Here is a 23483-nt window from a genome sequence, read left to right as displayed (position 1 = left end):
ATGTGTGTCATATTGATAACACTTCTACATTTGCTGCTACGCAGATTCTCTCCAATCAGACGGACCTTGCAAGATGCCCGAAAGCTGACTGTATATCAGGATCGTCCGGATAGATTGTATTGATGTGTGGCGTTAATCTAATATCCTCTTCAACCCTCATGTCACGTCCAACTGTTCCACTGGGTCTTGGTGGCTCCAGCCTGATAGAAACGAACAGAAAACAATAACAATTTCAAAATTCAGAATCAGCCTCACATCGACCAATATAACGGTCACCCACAGCATCCTCAGTATTATTTATTGAACAATAATATCTGGTTACACAGTGAGGGGAGAATGGGGGTTTGCAGTGAAGGAAATACTGAGTAGCGAGATCGTAACGAGGAGATGGACGAGGCGGTTCCCCGCGATAGTTCCTGAATCAGTTGCTCTTCAGGGCAGGCAATTATCTGTCAGAGCAGCAAACCAGATTCAGGTCCCACTGCACTGCAGATCCAACCAAAGACTAGAATCAACCAGCGGTAGCAATGTCTAGAATAACACAATGATGTTAGAACGAGAACAACAAACGGAAACTGTGACCGGGGACAGCGCAGACTCAAAGCTGAAAAAAGTGTGCGGCGGTTATCAGCTGCAGTCGCAAGTGATGGAGCGGAAATAGCGACATTTGAACATCCAGCAGCCGGTGACCATCCTGCACCCGCTCACTGCTCAACTCACTGAGAACAATATCGTGTCAGGGGGAGGGGGGATTCAACTGACGCTACCTGCACCTGTTTGTAAGAGGTATTTATCTTGCCCTTTTCGTCCTGCATTTAAATCCCGCGCTAGTTGGCGTCCTCACGTTCTGACAATACCTTTTGAAATGTTCTATTGATTCGTCTTCTCTCAACAATTTTGGCGCCAGTTTCCAAATGGTAACAACTCACAGAGCAATTAATACCGTTCACCTACACACGGCGCGGTGGCCCAGGGGAAAGGCGTTGGTCTCGTAAACCAAAAATCGCGGGTTCGAATCCCGTCCGTGCCTCAGTGTCGCTGTAGGCTCCCCTCCGCTCCTTGTGCTGAGCTAATCAAAGGCTTTGTTTCATGCTTTCCCACAGCAGGCAGTATCATCCACCTGCCCCTATCCTCTTTATAAAACTTTGAACCTTCAGCTGATGGATATATTTTCGGACAATCTCGAAAAAATAATTCTGAGCGCATCAGGTTTTGTACCCCTTTATACCTTCTTCGTTATAATCAAAATAAACAAAACCAGTGAGTTCAGCCCTGCTATTATTCTGATTTATAACCACCGCAAGTCTTGGAAATCTTCGACTTCGTCGGCCCAGGGCTTAAACAGAGAACTTCAGTGATGATTTGCACAGATTAAGCATCGTTTTCTGATTACCATTAGTAACAAAGACAGTGTCTAAACAGCTGCAATTTCGATTTCTGGATAGCTTTCGGGTCCTGGTATGTGTTGCAGTAAACTTTGAATCCACGCAATAGCTGAACTCGAACACAGAGTAAACCGAATCCACCAGCAGATGGGGCCACATTCAAGCAGGGGCGTCACAAACTCACCGGAATATATCGGCGAAGCCTGGAGGATGGGAGGTGAGTGAGGTCACAATAGAGGCCCCCCCCCCCCCCCCGCCCGCCCGCCCCCCCCCCCCCCCCCCCCCCGCACTGCACGGAGCGGAATAGAGCCCCGGTTCACTCTCTCCATCACAAACCCTGACTCAGGCCAGTCCAGTTCATTGAGAGAGATTTAATCAGACATGTCTCTGGTAATACTGGCGGCGCTATGGCACAGTAAGTAGTTACTGTTAATTAAACCAGATTAGCATATTAATACACATGGGCTGGAGTATAATTAACAATCGATAATGTATAATATGGTGCCTGCATCAGAGGTTCCAAAAAATGTCGTAGATGCAAGCACATTTGTATCATCTCTGTCTGAGGGCAACTCTGATAAACTGAGGGCACGGTGGCTCAATGGTTAGCACTGCTGCCTCATTGCGCTGAGGACCCGAGTTCGACCCTGGCCCCGGGACACTGTGCGTGCGGGGCTTGCACATTCTCAACCCCAGAATTCAAAGATGTACAGGCTAGGTGGCTTGGCCACTTTAAAAAGTACCCCTTAATTGAGGAAAACAAAGAAATTTGGTTCTCTCAATTTATAAAGGAAAATACATCTGTTCATTTCCTTCCTTTACTTTCGCAGATGGGCTATGCGCGGATTCAGTAACCCAGTTGCCGGTGACAATAACAGTGTCAGAATGGGAATTGGTGAAGTTAGATTGACAATATAAAGACCCCAACATGTACCAAATGCAATGGTATCAGGAGAAACCGGCACAGCCACCGAGATGGATCATCACCAACACCTTACCAATGAAGAAAGGTGAAGTTTCAGGACGATATCTGGCGGCTGCTGACAAATCGAAACAGAACGGTTAGCTCAGTATAAGCGCTCTCGGTGTGGAGGACAGGGAGGTCAATTACTGCGAGGTGTGGCACAGAGTTAGAGAAAATCTAAAGTGCCATAAACCTCATTCGCGAATGAGGTGATCCTGTGCTCACGCAAGCAGTAGGATCTATTTACCGAACATTTTTCTGTCCTGTAGATCAACCGAGGAAGAGTTTGGGCAATCTTGAGAGCCAATATACCGCGAATTTCATATTAACTTTAAAACCGCAATATCTACCTAGCAGCAGAGGGAAGCACTCAAATGAGGAGTTAAGATAGACGAAACGGGCAGCACGGTGACGCAGTGGTAGCACTGCAGACTCACTGCGCCGAGGTCACTGTCCGTGTGGAGTTTGCATGGATTTGCGTGGTTTTCTCCCCCACAACCCAAAGATGTGCATGGTAGGTGGATTGGCAAAGATGTGCATGGTAGGTGGATTGGCCACGCTAAATTACCCCTTAATTGGAAAAAAAATAATTGGGTACTCTAAATTTATAAAAAGAAAATAGAAGAAAATCATGGTTTGCTCTTCCAGATTCGTCCAACGTTACCCGTTCCTGTAACGAAATGCACAATGGATCATTATCTGCTGTGGTACTTAATGTAGAGGGCACTTAATGGGCGGCACGGTGGCATAGTGGTTTGCATTGCTGCCTCACAGCTCCAGGGACCCGGATTCGATTCCCGGCTTGGGTCACTGTCTGTGCGGAGTCTGCACGTTCTCCCCGTGTCTGCGTGGGTTTCCTCCGGGCGCTCCGGTTTCCTCCCACAAGTCCCGAAAGACGTGTTTGTTAGGTGATTTGGACATTTTGAATTCTCGCTCTGTGTACCCGGACAGGCGCCGGAGTGTGGCGACATTGGGCTTTTCACAGTAACTTCATTGCAGTGTTAGTGTAAGCCTACTTGTGACACTAATAAAGATTATTATTTTTACAATGTACGTTTAATGTACAATAACCGCCACAGAGACTCGCCAAGCAACACGAGAATTAATATCAGTCCGAGACATGGGAAGCACATGGTGCCGGGTTTAGACTTTAATAAAAATCAAGTTGTCGATCGAATATACCTGAAGTTTCCGTTCACACGACCTGTCTTATGTTGGATTCTCACGCAGATCAGGACAGAATTCGCCCAATTGAAGGGCGCTAAGGGGCAATTTAGCATGGTCAATCCAGATTTCCTACACATCTTTGAACTGTGGGAGGAAATCGCTTCTCGGCCTTTTGTGTAAGATGAGTGTGAGGCCAGGTGTAATGCCTGGATCTGGTATGTCTCTCCTCTGGGGGCCATGAATTGGATTCAATTTGAATTGTTTTCGGAGCAGGCAAGGAGCTGCATTAGTGGGTTTCCCCTGTCCACACTCTGAGCTTCAGTTTTGTAACTCTGATAAAGTCATTAAAAAAAATTGAGCAGCCGGAGGAAACCCTCGCAGACACGGGGAGAAAGTGCAAACTGCAACAGATCAGGAACAGTGAACCCGGGTCCCTGGCTGTGAGGCAGCAGTGCTAACCACTGTACCGCTCCTGTGCCACCGCGCCGCCCCTGCTTGCAGGGACAATAGAGGTATAGATGATAAAAGCAGGGAGATCATGTTGGAATTGTACAAAACTGTCGTGAGACCACAGCTTTTTAAAAATCATTTCAGCTGGATTACTGTGTGCAGTTCTGGTCACCACATTATAGGAAGGATGTGATGGCACTGGAGGGGGTGCAGAGGAGATTCACCAGGATGTTGCCTGGGATGGAACATTTATGTTATGAAGAGAGGTTGGAGAAGCTTGGGTGTACAAGATTATGAGGGACATGGGCAGGGTGGAGAGGGGCCGCTGTTCCCCTTAGTTGAAGCTGTCAGTTACGAAGGGACACAAGTTCAAGGTGAGGAGCAGGAGGTTATGGGGGATTTGAGGAAAATCGTATTTACCCAGAGGATGGTGACGGTCTGGAATACACTACCTGGGAGGGTGGTAGAGGCAGTCTGCTTCACATCCTTTAAATAGTACCTAGATGAGCACATGTGTAGAGGGTGCCATCTCTGCTACTCCACTACTGGGCCGATATCTGGGGTTTGAGTATCTGTGTGTGTCTCTCTCCAGCTGGCACTGAAACTTCAGAGGCCAGGGGATGCCGCACTGGGACACCTCCACGGAAGAGAGCACTGAATCAAGCCTGCCGTTTATCCCTAACCGGAAGCCTGAGGCTTATATCACACAGATATCCAGACCCCCACCAATGCCCAGGTGATTCTCTCTCTTGCCGGTGGTGCAACACCCACCCGGTTCCTACTTCGCTGAAGTAGCTTTCCCAAGAGAGAGAATAGGACACTGCTGTTTATTACCTAACCAGCAGCCTGTCCTGAGTGAATCGTTCAAGATGACCCTAGATTCTCGAACCCGGAATTAAGGTGAGGAATATCTTAACAATGACTTGGTCAGAGATCGCTGGTGAGAGATTGAAGAATTTAAACGACTCCAATTATCAGCAAATCAAGGTTTATTGCAAAACCCAGGTCAAAATCATCAGACAGAAGAAATTATAATAAAATCTTAAACTCTAACACAAACTAAGTCTATTCAGAAAGTACTATAACGGACACAACGTAAAATCTTATTGTTACACAGTTTTAGCAATGACACAGAACACAAATCAAGTCCCCTTCCCCAAAGCCTCAACCACTATCAAGGTGAAGGGAGTTTCGCAAGCTGCTGCAGGGTACTTACAGTCACAGGCTGCAGGAGGTCAAGTCAAAGGTGGAGAGGTCAAGCCAAGAGACCCTCAATCGAAACACAGCCCCTTTTATATCCGTTTTACCTGGCCTTTTCCTGTGTTCGGCCAGCCCCTTTTGCATTGAATTGCTAAGGTTTAAAGTTCCCGCTGGTCCCGCCCCCTTTGAGCCGGTCAGAGCTGTCGACTTCCGGGTTTTCCTCCCCCTTTGCGTTGTATCGGTCCAAGTTTAAAGTTCCCGCTGGTCCCGCCCCCTTTGAGCCGGTCAGAGCTGTTCGCTTCCGGGTTCTCCTCGCAGGTCCGCTCCTTCCAGCCAGGCAGACCTGCCGCGATTTGAATTTGGCGCCGACTCCGCCCCCTCCACCCAGTGAGTTCCTGCCGGTGGCTTCTGTCAGGATTGGAGTACCTCCCCCAGGTCCGCCTCCAACTTGGTTTTTTCTACCGTTTATCTTCAAGGGGCTTTTCCAGCGCAATATACTGAGCCCAGACAGTCTGCTTTTTGGGATAACAAGGTTAAGCTCTCTTGTGAAGATTTTCAAAGTCTTCCAGCTGCTCCGGAGATGGCTGCTATTCTCACCTTGCTATGTTGATGGGGTGTTAATTGGATTCTGCTCTGGTGGAGGCCAAGTCATTTACATCTGCATGGGGCTATGACCATCCCATTGTCCTGCTTGCAGGCAGGCCCCTTACAGCATTACCATGGCCCTTTGTCTGTGTTTTAATCTCATCTAGTTGTCTGGCTCCTTCTTCCTTGTAGCTCCTGGGGGGGTTTGTAAATACCTATGCCCCTACTCAGCTCAGCGGACCAAGCCTGCTGGGAAATTTGGTTATGTTCCCTTGGCTGAAAAGTGTCCAGTTTACAGTCTCTGGGTTTTATCCTTGGGCAGTCCAAAAAGGGCCGAATTGCCCGAAAACCTTACACATGGCACGTCTTAACATGCAAGGCTATGGGCGAAGTGCTGGCAAATGGGGTTAGGTAGGTCGGTCCGGTGTTTTTCGCGTGTTGGTGCAGACTCGGTGGCCGGAGGGCCTCGTCTGAACTGTGTGGTTTTGTGTATCGGCGATTCTGAGTGCTGTAACATTCCTGGCGCTATTATTAATTCCATGAGTTACACACTTCCAGGAATGCCGCAAACATATTTATGTCTAGATATTGGCTGCCCAATACTACTGGCCTTGCCTTTCACTGGAGTGTCGCTGGCAATCGGAGTCTCTGTTGCAATAAAGCACGATGTGATAATCTTCTGACCGCAAGTACCGTGAGCCGGCTGCGGCATTGGGATCGCCGCACCATGGAAGTGTCGGGTCTGCTGGTGTAGTAGGTCAGCTCAACAATACTCTGTCTCCCGCAGTAACAAACACTCACTCGGGAAAATGCAGTGCCTTTTCCTTGCCATATGAACATGCGACTCAGGAGCAGGGAGTTGGTCAATCGGCCGCTCGAGTTACTCCATAATTCAATGAGCTAAGGTGACCATGGCCTTCAACTCCACATTCCGTGTAACCCAAGGACGCTGGCAAGAGGTATGATCAGTAAGTTCGCAGATTCCGAGAAAGTCGTTAATGTGGTTAATAGTGAGGAGGAAAACCTTAGAATAGTGGCAAATGGACTCTGAAAAGTGTGAGGTGATGCATTTTGGGAGGACTAGAAAGGCAAGGAAATATACAATGAACGGTACGACGCTCGGAATTACAGTAACCAGAGGGACATGAACGTAGCAGGAGAGGAAAATAAGGTGGTTAGGAAAGGCTTATGAAATATTTGCGCTTATTTTCCGTTGAACATAAGAGCAGGGAGGTTATTATGCAGAAATGCTTGTTAGGCAATGGCTGGATCACTGTGTGCAGTTCTGGTCGCCACACTATAGCAATGATTTGATGCAGTAGAGAGGGTGCAGTGGAGAGTCACCAGGATGTTGCAAGGGCTGGAGTGTTTCAGCTATGAAGACAGGCTGACTAGCTTAGGGTTGTTTTCCTGAGAACAGAGAAGACTGAAGGGGGACCTGATTGAGGTTTATTAAATTTATCTAATCCACCTATTTTGCATATTTGTGGGTTGTGGGAGGAAACCGGAGCACCCGGAGGAAACTATCACAGACACGGGGCAAACGCCACAAGCTCGCTCAAGCCCAGAGTAGAATCCGGGTCCCTGGCGCTGTGAGGCAGCAGCACGAGCCAGTGTGCCACCCAAAAGAACCAAACTCTTTGAGCAGGCTTTTGATCATATGACCTAAATGCTCCTCTGAAACTCCTTTGGACATGTAATGATGTGAAAGGCTCAACATGAATTTAAATAGTTGCATTTGTTGTCGTTCAGTGAGACCTGATAGTTTACTGAGTGAACGAGTCTGTACACCAAGGTATGAACAAGAAACAGGAGTTAAGGAATCACAGATCGATTCGTCAATCTTGTTTCTGTTATGAAGCGAGCTGCAATCGTCAACTGGTATAACTGTGCAAGTGGACCTCACCTCTTGCTATTTTTGAGATGTTGCGTTACAATGTTCGTCACTCAGTGTGGAAACTGAACTGCCGATGAGGGCGCCCCCCTGCTGAGCAGCAGCTGGGACTGCCAGTGTGGGGTTTTTGTACGGACCCACCATATCTCTGCAGCAGTGTGGGCTCCATGGCACAGAAATACACGGCGCTGTCGGACATCATTGTGTTACTGATTGTTAGCTCCGTAGTCTTGTTCCTTTTATTAAACGTAGAAGAAAACCGATCATTGAGGTCGGTGTTCCTTTGCACATTCTGTCCAATAAGAAGAAACATGTACTTTGGAGCTTTCCCGAGCTGCTGACTGTACCAGTACACATAAGGGTTAGAATCGCTTGTTTTCAGGGTGCAGGTTAATGTGACATTACTTTCCTCTTTAGCCATTATTTCAGGTTCCTTTTGTTCCACTGTGTCTTGGTGGCTCCATTCTAACAGAAATAACAGCAGTAATGACAAAACAGAGTCAGCATCACATTGAGCAATACGATCATCAGCAAAATAATCACTGTCATTTTACCAACAATAACATCTGGGTTACAGCAGTCAGGAGGAGAATGGAGTGTTATAGGGAAAGAAATACTTACTGAGAAGTGAGATAATGATGAGGAGCGAAGCGAGATGGTTCCTCATGATCCTTCTTGAGTTTGTATCTCTACAATGAGAGAAACTCTCTGTCAGATATAGGAATACAGATCCCCGTCTCACTGCACTGCTGATCCGGCCAATGAGAGGAATGAACCAGCAGCAGCAATCTCTCCAGTAACACTATCGTGCCAGAGCGAGAGCAGCAACCGGAAGCTGTAGGCGGGGATTCCATAGTCTCAATATTGAGTGAAGTGTGCGGTGACTCTCAGCTGCACTCGGAACTGATGGAGCGGAAATAGTGACGGTTGAACCTTCCCTACACCGTCACCACCCTGCACCTGCTCACTGTGCAAGTCACTGAGAAGAAATATATCGGGAAGGGCATGACGGACTAGAATCCAGAATCTTCGAGTCAGGGATGAGGCCACACAATCTTTATTACCCGAGACACATTGAAATCGTTATCTTATTCTTCTTTCAAAAATAGCATTTTCTACATACCCTGGTAATTCCCTTTACATTTCCTTCTTAAGTTATTGTTGAAATTTATTCCTTTATTTAGACACCTCCTCTGTAGTTTAGCAAATCGCAGTATTCATAACGAATGGAATTTTCCTGGGCTTTATTTCTCCTCGATCCTTGTATCATCCAAGGATCTGCTCGTGGAAACAGCTCCGTGTCAGCTTCATTGACAGACCCACTTACATTTCAGCAACTCAGTACAGTCTCTCCTTTACTTTCTTTGACCTAAGGAGAGGTGGCCTTGTGGCGTCATCGGCAGCTTCCGTGCCTCTGGCTCCTTAGTCGTGGAGCTTTACGGCAAAGAAGACGCCGTTTGACCCATCGTGTTTGCCCCGACCATCAAGTACCTATCTAGTCTAAACCAATTTCTAGCACTTGGTCCTTACGTAGCCTTGCGTGCAATGGCGTGTCAAGTCCTCATCTAAACGCTTCTTTATTGTTGTGAGTGTTCCCTCCTCGACCAGCCTTACAGGCAGTGAGTTCCAGGATCTCACCGCGCTCAAAGGCCCTCTAAATCTTCTGCCCCTTACCTTAAATCTATGCCCCCTCGTTGTTGACCCCTCTACTAATGGAAAGGTTTCTTCCATCAATGCTATGCACAGTTTTGAACACCTCGATCAGATCCTCCTCAGTATTCTCTGCTTTAAGGACAATATCCCAGCCTATCCAGCCTCTCTTCATAACTGAAACATTCCTGCCCAGAAAACCTCCTGATTAATCTCCGCTGCACCCTCTCTGGTATAATCACATCCTTCCCGTAAGCTGGCAACCAGATGTGCACAAAATACTCCAGCTGAGGACTAAACAGCGTTTAATGCAGCTCCATAATTACCTCCCTGCTCTTATATTCCATGCCTCAGCTAATAAAGGCAAGTATCCCGTATGTCTTCTTCACCACCGTATCTACTTGTCCAGTTGCCTGCGGGGATCTGTGGGCATGAACACCAAGGTCCCTCTTGCCTCTGTACTTCTTGGCGTCAAGTCATTCATTGTGTATATTCTTGCAATGTTCGTCCTCCCAAAAAGCATCAGGGTTAAATTCCATTTGCCACTATTCTGCCCATCTGGCCCATCCGTCTATATCATCCTGCAATCTAAACCATTCCTCCTCGCTATTTAGCACACCGCCGATTTTCATGTTGTCTGCGAACGACGGTTGGGGATAGCTCAGGACATTGGAAAGCCAGAACGATCTGGATTCCTGTTCCAGCTCTGGGGTGGTTGCGACCTGTCTCCCAGTGACGTTGCAATGGATTGGACCTGCCTTCCGACAGAAAGCGCCAGAGAAAGAAAAAATGAGAAGAATCCAGATTTGGATACTCAGTTTTCATTCCTGACATTGACGTTTTGACATACAAATCAATAAACCTTAAATCCATTCAGTCACCCCCATTCTCAACCGATTGAACAGAATCCACCAGCAGAGGGCGCAAAGCCCAAGCATGGTGATTAGAAAGTTACATGAGACCAAACCCAGAGGTATCCTCAGTGATGTCACAGTGGGCCTGGCTCCCTTGCTGTGTCTGGGTGGGACACTGAGCTGAACAGAGCCCGGGTTCCCGCTCGTCTCTCAATCTCTGCCTCATTCCATGCCCATTCACTGCGAGATCCAGTCAGACATGTTTCTAATAATACTGGCGGGGCTCTTGCACATTAAGTACTGGATTATGCTCTCAGGACATTTTAACAGATTGATGAGAATTTACACAGACTCATACAGTTAGATAGAGGTTGATACCTCGATCCTGTTTCACCTTCGCTCTTTAGATTCTCTACTTTCACAGGCGGACTATTTGCAGACCCAGTTTCCGGTGACAGTAGCTGTGTTTGAAGGGTTGGATTGGGAATATACAACACAGGTAATAAGAAACATCCACTGATATGGACAGAAACGGACACAGAGTCCAAACTGGATTATTAATGAAGTAGTAAGAATGTAAAAACTGTAAAAAGATGGAATCTGAAGACAATGTCGCCTGTTGCTCATAATATAAGCGGCCTAAGTGTGGTGGTCTTTTCCTGTGCAGTGAAACGCAGCATCAGATAAAAACCAAGAACCCGCACAAAACTCCTCTGCGAGTATTTGTGTCTCTCCTTTAGCCCCTCGATCAGCCGGGTTAATTTCATCCCAGGCCCACGGAGAACAAACATTGGCAGGTTTGTTTATCAAACAGTTGCGTTGTTGTATTTATCCTTCTTCAAATCAACCGATCTGAGAAATCTTGCGACGCAGCTCAATGTCTCAGCCGATACCTCCTCAGTAAATATCTCGCAGTTTCCCCGTAATATTGACCTGCCTACATAGGCAGAGAAAGCTCTTGCACATGGAGTGATTACAACTGAACTTTGTTTCCAGAGCCTTCAACTCGGCCGGATCCTGGGAGACTCATTGTGCATCAACCATCCCTGTAACACACCGTAGAGTGGGTCTCAGTCTGGAATTTGATTTAAACCAAGAAAGACAACGGCCTCTGAATATTAACTAATCGAACGGCGCAATGATTATTATTTTAAAGCACCACGGGACCCGTGCTCTCTGGTTGTGACTGCTGAAGAAATAAAATGAATTTAAATGGATTCTGGCCCTTCTTTTCGGATATGAAAGAGTAAACGCAAATCATGACCAGGCCTCACGCATTACGGCATATCCACGGACGAGTGTTACTTACATCCCTGCTCTCGGATAACTGCAAGGCTACACACTTTCAGAATCACCCGGCAGGTTTTTGTACGGCGCTGAATGCTTTTCAGTTCACTGTGCCTCACTGCACAGAGATAGGTGGCGGCGTCTGTCACTCGAGCGTCACTAACATTCAGAGAGCTGTGTTTCTCTGCTGAAATGAACCGAGCTGTGATCCTGTCCTGATCGCTGGTACCGCTCGCCAGGTGCTGCACGGTTCCATCCGGGTATTGTCTGTACCATTGGAGGATCCCTCCTGCTACTGTGGTGGAACAGGCCAAGGATGCAATATCTCCCTCGGTAACAACGATGGACTCAGGAGACTGTGATACCTCTTCACTGTCAGCGGCATCTGAGATGTAAAATAACGTGATAAATTTAATATCACACAGACCGCGAGAATATGATATAGCACAATCAAATACAACATGGCATAACAAGATGTACAATAAAGCAAACTGTATGTTACTACAACATGACATATTTGATGTGTGACATATTCCTGCCAGATACAGTGATCACACTCACACGGAGAGAAGAGTAAGAAATTCAGGGAGATAATAACTAAAGTGAAGCTGAGCTTCATGTTGGATCCTATCGATCTGTGTTCAGTCTCTCTTGATGGTTTTCAGGACGAGAGACAATGCTGCGAAGGCAGCGCTGTTGTACATCAAACTGAGGCGAACACCAACTGCACCGTGCGCGCCAGATCCGGGTCTCTGGGAACTGTGATCAGAAAGTGAAGCTGTGAAGGAGGTTCAGCATTTGTGGGGTGTGGGTAGGAGAATGCGCATGCGGCAGAGCACCGCCCCTGTGGTGTCAGACTGGGGACACGTATGACGTTTCCCTGTAGTTTTAGTGACGTTAGTCTGTAAACAGAGTGACGTCAGTGGGACTGGTTGAAGGATCAGAAACATCTTTCCCTGAGCTGATTTGAACATCCAACCCTCAGTTTCAGAGAATTAGCAGCTGATTAGAAACAGCAAGGACGGGTTACCCTGGAGACTGGTTTGATGACGGATCTGGTGGTCGGATCGGATTCTGCAGTGTATTTTTACTGCCGCTGTTGGAAACAGGTGGGTGACAGTTTGATTCGAGGTTAAGGTTGCTTCCTCCCGGTGTGGAGTTGAGCGACTGACATCGCCACTGGTCGATGTGGCTGAATCTTCTCGAGTTTCTATCGAAACCTCAACAGACTGGAGCTCTAAGACACAGTGCAATGTACGGGAGTGGGACTCTTGTCCATGGTATACTCAGTCTGTGAGTCTTGCTTCTGATCAACTCTTCAGAGCCACTTTCTCCACCCAGAGATAGAGAGAGGAATTTAGCTGCCTGAGCGGTGCTGTTGCAGTTTTGTTATTTTAGCCTCACTGCTTGTCTGCTGACATGAGTAACACAGCGCAGGCGAAATCCTGGAACTCCCTCCTAACACCATATGGACTGCAGCGGTTCAAGAAGGCAGCATCAAAGGTGAAAGTAAAAACAGCAACTTCTTCTTCTGCCTTAACATCTGAGGACAGTGGCAGAGAAACAGAATTTCCATCACTCAGATCATAAATACATGTTCAAACAGGAAATAATCAGGTGTTTAACATTCCCATTGAAGCCATGATTTGCAAATGAGATTAAATGTGTTTGTTCCACAATTACCTTCCGAAAAGCCCCGCCCGAACCAACCCCATACAATCCAGACACTGGGTGACCGCATTGTCGCTGTTTATCTGTAAAAGTTGAAATTCGAAACAACACCTTCTATTCCGCACCATCAAGAATCGGCTGTCTTTCTCAAGATTTTCTCACTTCACTTTCTTGCGTCTCCAATGATGGGTTAACACCTGTAGGTGGGGAACTGCCCGTTAGTGAATGGAAACAATCCGAGCTGGGAACAGTCAGTGCCTTAGAAGAAGAATCGCTGCATATTTCCAGACAGGGGTAGGAATGGGTTTGCTGGTCTGGTTATTCTAGGACGGAAACAGGTTTGTGAATTGTGTCAGAAAACATTAAACAGACACTCGAAAGGAGAATGACCATTAAGGGGGACTCTTTCCTTGGGGGTTGTTATAAAGTGTGCAATCACTGCCTTGTGAAAGATGGTCATGTCCTATAAACTGTATGTGAACCAGTAAAATACTCCAGTAATATAGACTCTATGTCCCGGCTTTGATCAAGGGGACCTGGAAGGGGAGAACGGAGATGGAGAAAGGTTCGCACAATAATTCAGACAGAAATGGAAAGATCATCAAAAGACTAAATGTGAGTTAATGGCCCGTAAATTAATTTGTGAAATTCATATTAGTACAAATGCAAGTTATAAACTAACGAATATAATTATTCAGTTCCTGCTCGCTTGTTCTTAGTGAGTGCTGTGTTTGTTTTTGATGTTTTATTAAAGACCCTGTGACCCTCACAGGCTGAGTAATTGTGTCTGTCTATCAGTGTGAGAGCGTCCTCTGCTGAGCAATAACTTGAACTCCCAGTGTGAGTTTTTGTAAGAGGCCCGCTATAACTCTGCAGCAGTGTGGGCTCCATGGCGCAGAAATACACGGCACTGTCGGAGAGATCAACTCCGGCGATATTTAAAGGAACCGTTTGGTTTTCTTTGTGTAAAACAGCCGAGAACCTTGTTGGCAAATCTGGAGACTTATCTGAAGTGCCCGTGCTATAGATTTTTATTAAATTCCTCGGAGATTCCCCGGGATACTGAATGTACCACAACAGAATGTTAAAACCAGCTGCCGAGTATCTACAGTCCAGTTTAATGGTCTGTCCTTCCAGAACCGTTAATACAGATCTATCCTGGGAGACTGAATCTTCACCATTTGTTCCTGTCACAAAACACAAAACGTATTCAATATCTGGGAGTGAAGATAACACACGGAACACACGGTGAACATTTAAACATCAACTCACCGGGAAGCATGGCCATTATTATCAGTAACCAACATGGGGAACACATGGCGTCTGGGTTAGAGTTCGACAGAAATAAATCCTATTTGAAATCTGTTCTGGTATTAACACGGAAATTCAGATCAGTGGAAACTTCACTTACTGGGAAAGTGAGGGGCGGTTCCTCGCGACATGATTGGCTGGCCTTCGAAACTGATGACAGTTGTGCACCAATTAGTGTTCGTTCTGGACTAATGCTATCTTCTGACTTCCTTTTCCCCACACTTTCTCCGTCCCTCCAGCTCTGAGTTTGTCTCAAATTTTGCCCCGCTCGGTCGCTCGGCCTCTATGTCCATGTCTTGCCTTTCACTGTTTCTGACACTCTCTCTCACACTTCCTCTGCCTCGTTCTCTCGTTTTCCTTGAATTCAGACTGTAGAATATCCAATTTGGTCACCTTTCTCATTGTAAGGAGATCACCAAAGTGTTGAATTAATAGGAGCAGCTATAACAGGTAAAATATAACACCCACAACTCAAGGGTAGGATTAAAATGGAAACATTTACATTTAGATCCCAAAATAACATTGATATGTGTGTGAACCAGGGTCATATTAACATATTTGGTATGCTATGGCATTTTAGAGTCGGGATCTCATCGCGATCTCCGTGGTTTCAGATTGTTTAAAACCAGCTTCTTTAACCATTGTGACAGATCTATTGCACGAAACAACGGGAATCGCCAGGATTTAAAATGAAATTGGAATTAGCTCCGTGTATAAGTTTAATTTCATTGAAATAAATTGTAATAATAACAATATGAACCAAAAAGAATGCTACCTCACCACGCAACAACATCCTCCAGTAATTTGAGAATGCGATGATTTTCCAGGAAAGGGCCATATACCTCACAGCTCCACCAGAAGCAGCTCGCTCACTGTGTTTTCCTGCTAACTGCAGTGGGTACAGGAATGACAAAATGGCGGTTGTGTTATTGCTCTCGTGATCCAGGGCATCAAATGGCTCTCCGAAATCATCCTTTCCTTATTGCTTTCACATTTCTCAAAGATTTACCTGAATAGTTGCCATTCTATCTCCCTCTGACTCAAAATTCAATCACTATGTCGGCAATTGGCCATAGATACATACACAGATACATACATTATTTTTTTTTAAAATATATTTTATTCGAGTTTTTTGGCCAAACATAACAATACGTAGTGTTTCTTTTACACAACAATAAAGCAATATAAATAGCCGTGGCCAGTTTTAAACAAATAAATAAATAATATATATAAACAAAAACAAAAGAAAAACAAAACTAAATGGCAACTGCCTTGTCCAAAATAAATACTCTCCAAAATTACAGTCCAACAGTCCAATATACAATTACATATACCAAATACCTATACATGTACAATAACATCCCTGAGAGTCCGTCCGATTCCCCCCCCCCCCCCCCCCGCTCCCCCCTGGGTTGCTGCTGTTATCTACTTCTTTTCCATTCCCTCTATCTTCCTGTGAGGTATTCGACGAACGGTTGCCACCGCCTGGTGAACCCCTGAGCCGAACCCCTTAACACGAACTTAATCCGTTCTAACTTTATGAACCCTGCCATATCGTTTATCCAGGTCTCCACCCCCGGGGGCTTAGCTTCCTTCCACATTAACAATATCCTGCGCCGGGCTACAAGGGATGCAAAGGCCAACACGTCAGCCTCTCTCGCCTCCTGCACTCCCGGCTCTTCTGCAACCCCAAATATAGCCAACCCCCAGCTTGGTTCGACCCGGACCCCCACCACCTTCGAAAGCACCTTTGCCACCCCCACCCAGAACTCCTGTAGTACCGGGCATGACCAGAATATGTGGGTGTGATTCGCTGGGCCTCTCGAGCATTTCGTACACCTATCCTCTACCCCCAAAAATTTACTAAGCCGTGCTCCAGTCATATGCGCCCTGTGTAGCACCTTAAATTGTATCAGGCTTAGCCTGGCACACGAGGACGATGAGTTTACCCTACGTAGGGCATCCGCCCACAGCCCCTCCTCAATCTCCTCCCCCAGTTCTTCTTCTCATTTCCCTTTCAGCTCATCTACCATGATCTCCCCCTCGTCCCTCATCTCCCTGTATATGTCCGCTACCTTACCGTCCCCCACCCATGTCTCTGAGATCACTCTATCCTGCACTTCCTGCGTCGGGAGCTGCGGGAATTCCCTCACCTGTTGCCTCACAAAAGCCCTCAATTGCATATACCGAAATGCATTTCCTTGGGGCAACCCATATTTTTCCGTCAGTGCTCCCAAACTCGCAAACGTCCCATCTACAAATAGATCTCTTAATTGTACTACCCCAGCTATTTGCCATGCTCCAAAACCCCCATCCATTCTCCCCGGAACAAACCTATGATTGTTTCTTATCGGGGACCGCACCGAAGCTCCCGTCCCTCCCCTATGCCATCTCCACTGCCCCCAAATTCTCAATGTAGCCACCACCACCGGGCTTGTGGTGTATTTCTTTGGTGAGATCGGCAATGGCGCCATCACCATTGCTTGCAGGCTAGTCCCCTTGCAGGACGCCCTCTCCATTCTCTTCCACTCCGCTCCCTCCCCTTCTCCCATCCACTTACACACCATTGAAACATTGGCGGCCCAGTAGTACTCACTTAGGCTCGGTAGTGCCAGCCCCCCCCCCCCTGTCCCTACTATGCTGCAAGAATCCCCGCCTCACTCTCGGGGTCTTCCCAGCCCACACAAAACTCATAATGCTCTTCTCAATTCTTTTGAAAAAAGCCTTCGTGATCACCACCGGGAGGCACTGGAACACAAAAAGGAATCTCGGGAGGACCACCATTTTAACCGCCTGCACCCTACCTGCCAATGACAAGGACACCATGTCCCATCTCTTGAAATCCTCCTCCATCTGTTCCACCAACCGCGTTAAATTAAGCCTATGTAATGTACCCCAATTCTTGGCTATCTGGATCCCCAGGTACCGGAAGTCCCTTGTTACCTTCCTCAATGGTAAATCCTCTATCTCTCTGCTCTGCTCCCCCGGGTGCACCACAAATAACTCACTTTTCCCCATGTTCAGTTTATACCCTGAAAAATCCCCAAACTCCCCAAGTATCCGCATTATCTCTGGCATACCCTCCGCCGGGTCCGCCACATATAGCAACAAATCGTCCGCATATAGAAATATTCGGTGTCCTTCTCTCCCCCTAAGTACTCCCCTCCACCTCCTGGAACCCCTCAGTGCCATGGCCAGGGGTTCAATCGCCAGTGCAAACAATAACGGGGACAGAGGACATCCCTGCCTCGTCCCTCTATGGAGCCGAAAATAGTCAGACCCCCGTCCATTCGTGACCACGCTCGCCATCGGGGCCCTATACAGCAACTGTACCCACCTGATATACCCGTCCCCAAAGCCAAATCTCCTCAACACCTCCCACAAATAATCCCACTCCACTCTATCAAATGCTTTCTCGGCATCCATCGCCACCACTATCTCCGCTTCCCCCTCTGGTGGGGGCATCATCATTACCCCTAGCAGCCTCCGTATATTTGTATTTAGCTGTCTCCCCTTCACAAACCCAGTTTGGTCCTCATGGACCACCCCCGGGACACAATCCTCTATCCTCATTGCCATTACCTTGGCCAGGATCTTAGCATCCACATTCAGGAGGGAAATGGGCCTGTATGACCCGCATTGCAGCGGGTCTTTTTCCTTCTTTAGGAGGAGCGATATCGTTGCCTCTGACATAGTCGGGGGCAGCTGCCCCCTTTCCCTCGCCTCATTAAAGGTTCTCATCAGTAGCGGGGCCAGCAAGTCCAAATATTTCTTATAGAATTCAACTGGGAATCCGTCTGGTCCCGGGGCCTTCCCCGCCTGCATGCTTCCAATCCCTTTCACTACTTCCTCCGTCTCAATCTGTGCTCCCAGCCCCACTCTCTCCTGTTCCTCCACCTTAGGAAATTCCAGCTGATCCAGAAAGCACATCATTCTCTCCTTCCCGTCCGGGGGCTGCGCTTCATATAATCTTTCATAAAATGCCTTGAACACTCCATTCACTCTCTCCGCTCCATCTCCCCCTCCTCACCTCTCACCCCCCCCCCCCCTATCTCCCTCGCTGCTCCCCTTTTCCTCAGTTGGTGGGCCAACAACCTACTCGCCTTCTCCCCATATTCGTACCGTACACCCTGTGCCTTCCTCCATTGTGCCTCTGCCTTACCCGTAGTCAACAAGTCAAACTCTATATGTAGCCTTTGCCTTTCCCTGTATAGTCCCTCCTCCGGTGCCTCCGCGTATTGTCTGTCCACCCTCAGCAGTTCTTTCAACAACCGCTCCCTTTCCCTACCCTCCTGCTTTCCTTTATGTGCCCTAATAGATATCAGCTCCCCTCTAACCACTGCCTTCAGTGCCTCCCAGACCACTCCCACCTGTACCTCCCCATTATCATTAATTTCCAAGTACCTTTCAATACACCCCCTCACCCTTAAACACACCCCCTCATCTGCCAATAATCCCATGTCCATTCTCCAGGGTGGAAGCTGTTGTTTTTCTTCCCCTATCTCCAGGTCCACCCAGTGTGGAGTATGATCCGAGATGGCTATAGCCGTGTACTCCGTCCCCGTCACCTTTGGGATCAGCGCCCTTCCCAAAACAAAAAAATCTATTCGTGAAAATACTTTATGTACATAGGAGAAAAACGAAAACTCCTTACTCCTAGGTCTACTAAATCTCCAGGGATCTACTCCTCCCATCTGCACCATAAAATCCTTAAGCACCCTAGCTGCAGCCGGCCTCCTTCCGGTCCTGGACCTCGATCTGTCCAGCCCTGGGTCCAGCACCGTATTAAAGTCTCCACCCATTACCAACTTTCCCGCCTCTAGGTCCGGGATGCGTCCTAACATACACCTCATAAAATTGGCATCATCCCAGTTCGGGGCATACACGTTCACCAATACCACCACCTCCCCTTGCAGTTTGCCACTCACCATCACGTATCTGCCCCCACTATCTGCCACTATAGTCTTTGCCTCAAACATTACCCGCTTCCCCACTCGTATGGCCACCCCCTTGTGTTTTGCATCCAGCCCCGAATGAAACACATGCCCCACCCATCCTTTGCGAAGTCTAACCTGGTCTGTCAGCTTCAGACGTGTCTCCTGAAGCATAACCACATCTGCCTTAAGTTTCTTTAGGTGTGCGAGTACCCGTGCCCTCTTAATCGGCCCGTTCAGCCCTCTCACATTCCACGTGATCAACTGAGTTGGGGGGCTCTTTACCCCCCCCCCCCCTTGATGACTAGCCATTTCCTTTTTCAATCCAGCTCCTCACCTGGTTCCCACGTAGCTGTATCCCCCCCAGGTGGCGCCCCCCCGCCCCGACCCCCCCCCCCTCCCATACCAGCTCCCCCTTCTCCCCAGCAGCAGCAACCCAGTTAACCCCCTCCCCCGCTAGATCCCAAGCTAGCATAATTGCATCCCCCATGTTGCTCCCAGAAGTCAGCAAACTCTGGCCGACCTCGGCTTCCCTCCATGACCTCGGCTCACACTGTGCGAGGCCCCCTCCTTCCTGCTTCCCTGTTCCCGCCATGATTACCATAGCGCGGGAACAAAGCCCGAGCTTCCCCTTTTGGCCCCGCCCCCAAAGCTCCTCATCCTCCCTCCCCCCCTCCCCCACGACATAGGGAAGAGAGAGAAGTTACAGGGTCGCAGGTTTAACAATCTGTGAAGTCTTCTCTTCCCCCTTTTCCCCCCTTCATCCCACAAATTCACCCCCGCCCCCCCCCACTTTTGTCCCAAACGTTCTTTTTCTTCTGGCCCGCTCACTCCAGCTTCTCCTCGGCAATAAATGTCCACGCCTCGTCTGCCGTTTCAAAGTAGTGGTGTTTCCCTAGATGTGTGACCCACAGTCTCGCCGGCTGCAACATTCCGAATTTGACCTTCCTTTTATGCAACACCGCCTTGGCCCGATTAAAGCTTGCCCTCCTTCTCGCCACCTCCGCACTCCAATCTTGATAAACGCGGATCACCGCATTCTCCCACCTACTGCTCCGAGTTTTCTTGGCCCATCTGAGGACCATCTCTCTGTCCTTGTATCGGAGAAATCTCACAACTATTGCTCGAGGATTTTCTCCAGCCCTCGGTCTTCGCGCCATAACTCGATAGGCTCCCTCCGCCTCCAGCGGACCCGTCGGGGCCTCCGATCCCATTAACGAATGCAGCATCATGCTCACATATGCCCCGACGTCCGCCCCCTCTGCACCTTCGGGAAGACCAAGAATCCTTAAGTTCTTCCTCCTCGCATTGTTCTCCAGCACCTCCAGCCTTTCCACACATCTTTTGTGTTGTGCCTCGTGGATCTCCGTTTTCACCACCAGGCCCTGTATGTCGTCCTCATTCTCAGCAGCCTTTGCCTTCACGACCCGAAGCTTCTGTTCCTGGGTCTTTTGCTCCTCCTTTAGCCCCTCAATCGCTTGTAATATCGGGGCCAACAGCTCCTTCTTCATCTCCTTTTTGAGTTCATCTACACAACGCCGCAGGAACTCTTGTTGGTCAGGGCCCCATATTAAACTGCCTCCTTCCGACGCCATCTTGCTTTGTGCCTGCCTTCCTGGCCGCTGCTCTTGAGGATCCACCGCAATCCGGCCACCTTCCTCTCTTTTTTCCATCCGTGTCCAGGGGGGATTCCCTTCTGGATTACAGCACAGTGTTATTTGCCGTTAAAATTGCCGATGGGGCTCCTATTAAGAGCCCAAAAGTCCATTCCACCGGGAGCTGCCGAAACGTGCGACTTAGCTGGTCATCGCCGCACCCGGAAGCCCTCCACAGATACATACATAGAAGACAGGAGGAAGAGGAGGCCTTTTGGCCCTTCGAGCCTGCTCCGCCATTCATCACGATCATGGTTGATCATCCAACTCCATAGCCTAATCCTGCTTTCTTCCCATACCCTTTGATACCATTCTCCCCAAGTGCTATATCTAACCACCTCTTAAATATATTCAATGTTTTAGCTTCAACTACTTCCTGTGGTAACGAATTCCGCAGGCTCACCACTCTTTGTGTGAGGAAATGTCTCCTTTTCTCTGTCCGAAATGGTTTACCCTGAATACGCAGACTGTGACCTCTGGACACACCATCATTGGCAACATCTTCCGTGCATCTACCCTGTGGAGTCCAGTTAGAATTGTATAAGTCTCTATGAGATCCGCCCTCATTCGTCTGAACTCCAGCAAGAACAATTCAAACCTAGTCAATCTCTCTTCATATCACAGTCCCGCCATCCCTGGAATCAGTCTGGTGAACCTTCGCTGCAATCCTTCGAGAGCAAGGACACCCTTCCTCAGAGAAGGAGACCAAAACTGCACAGGTTTCTCCAGGTGTGGCCTCACCAAGGCCCTGTATAATTGCAGCAAGACATCATGCCTTGATCTGCTTTAAAAGCCAGCGATTTAGCCCAGTGTGCTAAACCAGCCTTATACTCGAACCCTCTCGTAATGAATTCCAACATACCATTAGCCTTCTTTACCGCCTGCTGCACCTGCATGCTTACCTTCAACGACTGGTGCACAAGGACACCCAGGTCCCGCTGCACACTCCCCTCTCCCAATTTACAACCGTTCAGGTAGTAATCTGCCTCCCTGTTTTTGCTTCCAAAGTGAATAACCTCACACTTATCCAAATTATACTGCATCTGCCATTGATTTGCCCATTCGCCCAACTTATCTAGATCATGTTGTAGGATCCCTGAATCCTTGTCACAGTTCACCCTCCCACCTAACTTTGAGATGTTACATTTTGTTCTCTCATCTAAATCAATTATATATATTGTGAATAGCTGGGGTCCCAGCACCGATCCCTCTTGCACCCCACTAGTTATTGCCTGCCAATTTGAAAATGACCCATTAATTCCTACTCTTTTTTTCCTCTCTGTCAAACATTTCTATATCCAGCTCTATGCATTTGCCCCAATCCCATGCGCTTTAATTCTGCACAATAATCTCTTATGCGGGACTTTGTCAAACGCCTTCTGAAAATCCAAATATACCACATCGATTAGCTCCCCCTTGCAAACTGTACTGGTTACATCTTCAAAGAATTCCAACAGATTTTCCCTTCAGAAATTCATTCTGACTCCGACTGATCCTGCCACTGCTTTCCAAACATCCGTTATAAAGTCCTTGATAATGGATTCAAGAATTTTCCCCACTACCGACGTTAGGATACCTTCCAACATATCATCCCTTCTGGTGTCTGTAATTGATTATCTAACCAATATAGCCACCTATCCTTTTTATCCCACTGTCTATCTCTATCTGAAAACCCTGTCAGGTGGAATATTGAGCTGTCATTCCTGTCCCTCATTTTCTGTTCCTATAGTAACTATTATTTCATACTGCTAGGATCTTATTGGAGCCCTCAACTGGCCTGTTTTGTTTGCTCTACTCATGATAATGAATTATATCCCATGGCCACTGCCCAAACCTCCTTTTTATTTTCTATCGTTGGATTCCTTTGTTGTTCAAACTCACCCAATGATCTTCTGCCTTCCTGGACCATTTTTGATTATGAGCGTTTTTGGTTCCGTTTTGGGAAGTTAAAAGGCTGTCGTCAAAAGTTCTCAGACGAGAGCCCCGTTTCCTGCGACCACTCAGCTCATGGCCGCCACTGGAAGTCCACACATCAGAAAAACGATAAATATTCAGTTACACTTCTGACTTCTGGCTTTCAGATGATGGATAGAGTTTGGGAAGTCAGGAGGTGAGTTACTCATCGCAAAATTCGCAGCCTCTGATCGACTCTTGTAGCACATTATTTAAGTGTTTTTTCCAGTTCAGTTTAACACCAAACGTGATCGCTAGGGTATTGATGGCGGGGCATTAAACATGCCAGCGTCATTTGAATGCCAGGGGAAATGATTAGAATCTCTATTTTAGGATATGGTCGCATCCTCCCGGCACTTCTGGCTGAAGATGGTACAAAGATTCAGTCTTGTTTTTTGCGCTGACGTGTTGGGCTTCCCCATCATTTAAGATGGGGGATTTTGTTGAGTTTCCTGCTCAGGATATTTGTTTACTTGCCCATCGCTAATCAGGACTGGGTGTGCGAGAACGGCAAAGGTAGAAT

The 23483-nt window shown here is 47.7% G+C and overlaps 1 protein-coding gene and 1 non-coding gene across 2 annotated transcripts in view; one reads left to right on the top strand and one right to left on the bottom strand.

Annotated features, from left to right (window-relative positions):
- Positions 1-23483, bottom strand: part of LOC140421495 (uncharacterized) — a 395230-nt gene that overhangs the window by 67416 nt on the left and 304331 nt on the right. The gene's annotated exons all lie outside the window — the stretch shown is intronic.
- On the top strand, positions 959-1030 carry trnat-cgu (transfer RNA threonine (anticodon CGU)). The gene has a single exon. It is a non-coding gene; the product is annotated as a tRNA-Thr (tRNA).

The sequence above is a fragment of the Scyliorhinus torazame genome, chromosome 5 (genome assembly GCF_047496885.1).
Source record: "Scyliorhinus torazame isolate Kashiwa2021f chromosome 5, sScyTor2.1, whole genome shotgun sequence".
NCBI lineage: Eukaryota > Metazoa > Chordata > Chondrichthyes > Carcharhiniformes > Scyliorhinidae > Scyliorhinus > Scyliorhinus torazame.
Note: the sequence above shows the minus strand (reverse complement) of the source record. Positions and strands in the feature narration are given on the sequence as shown.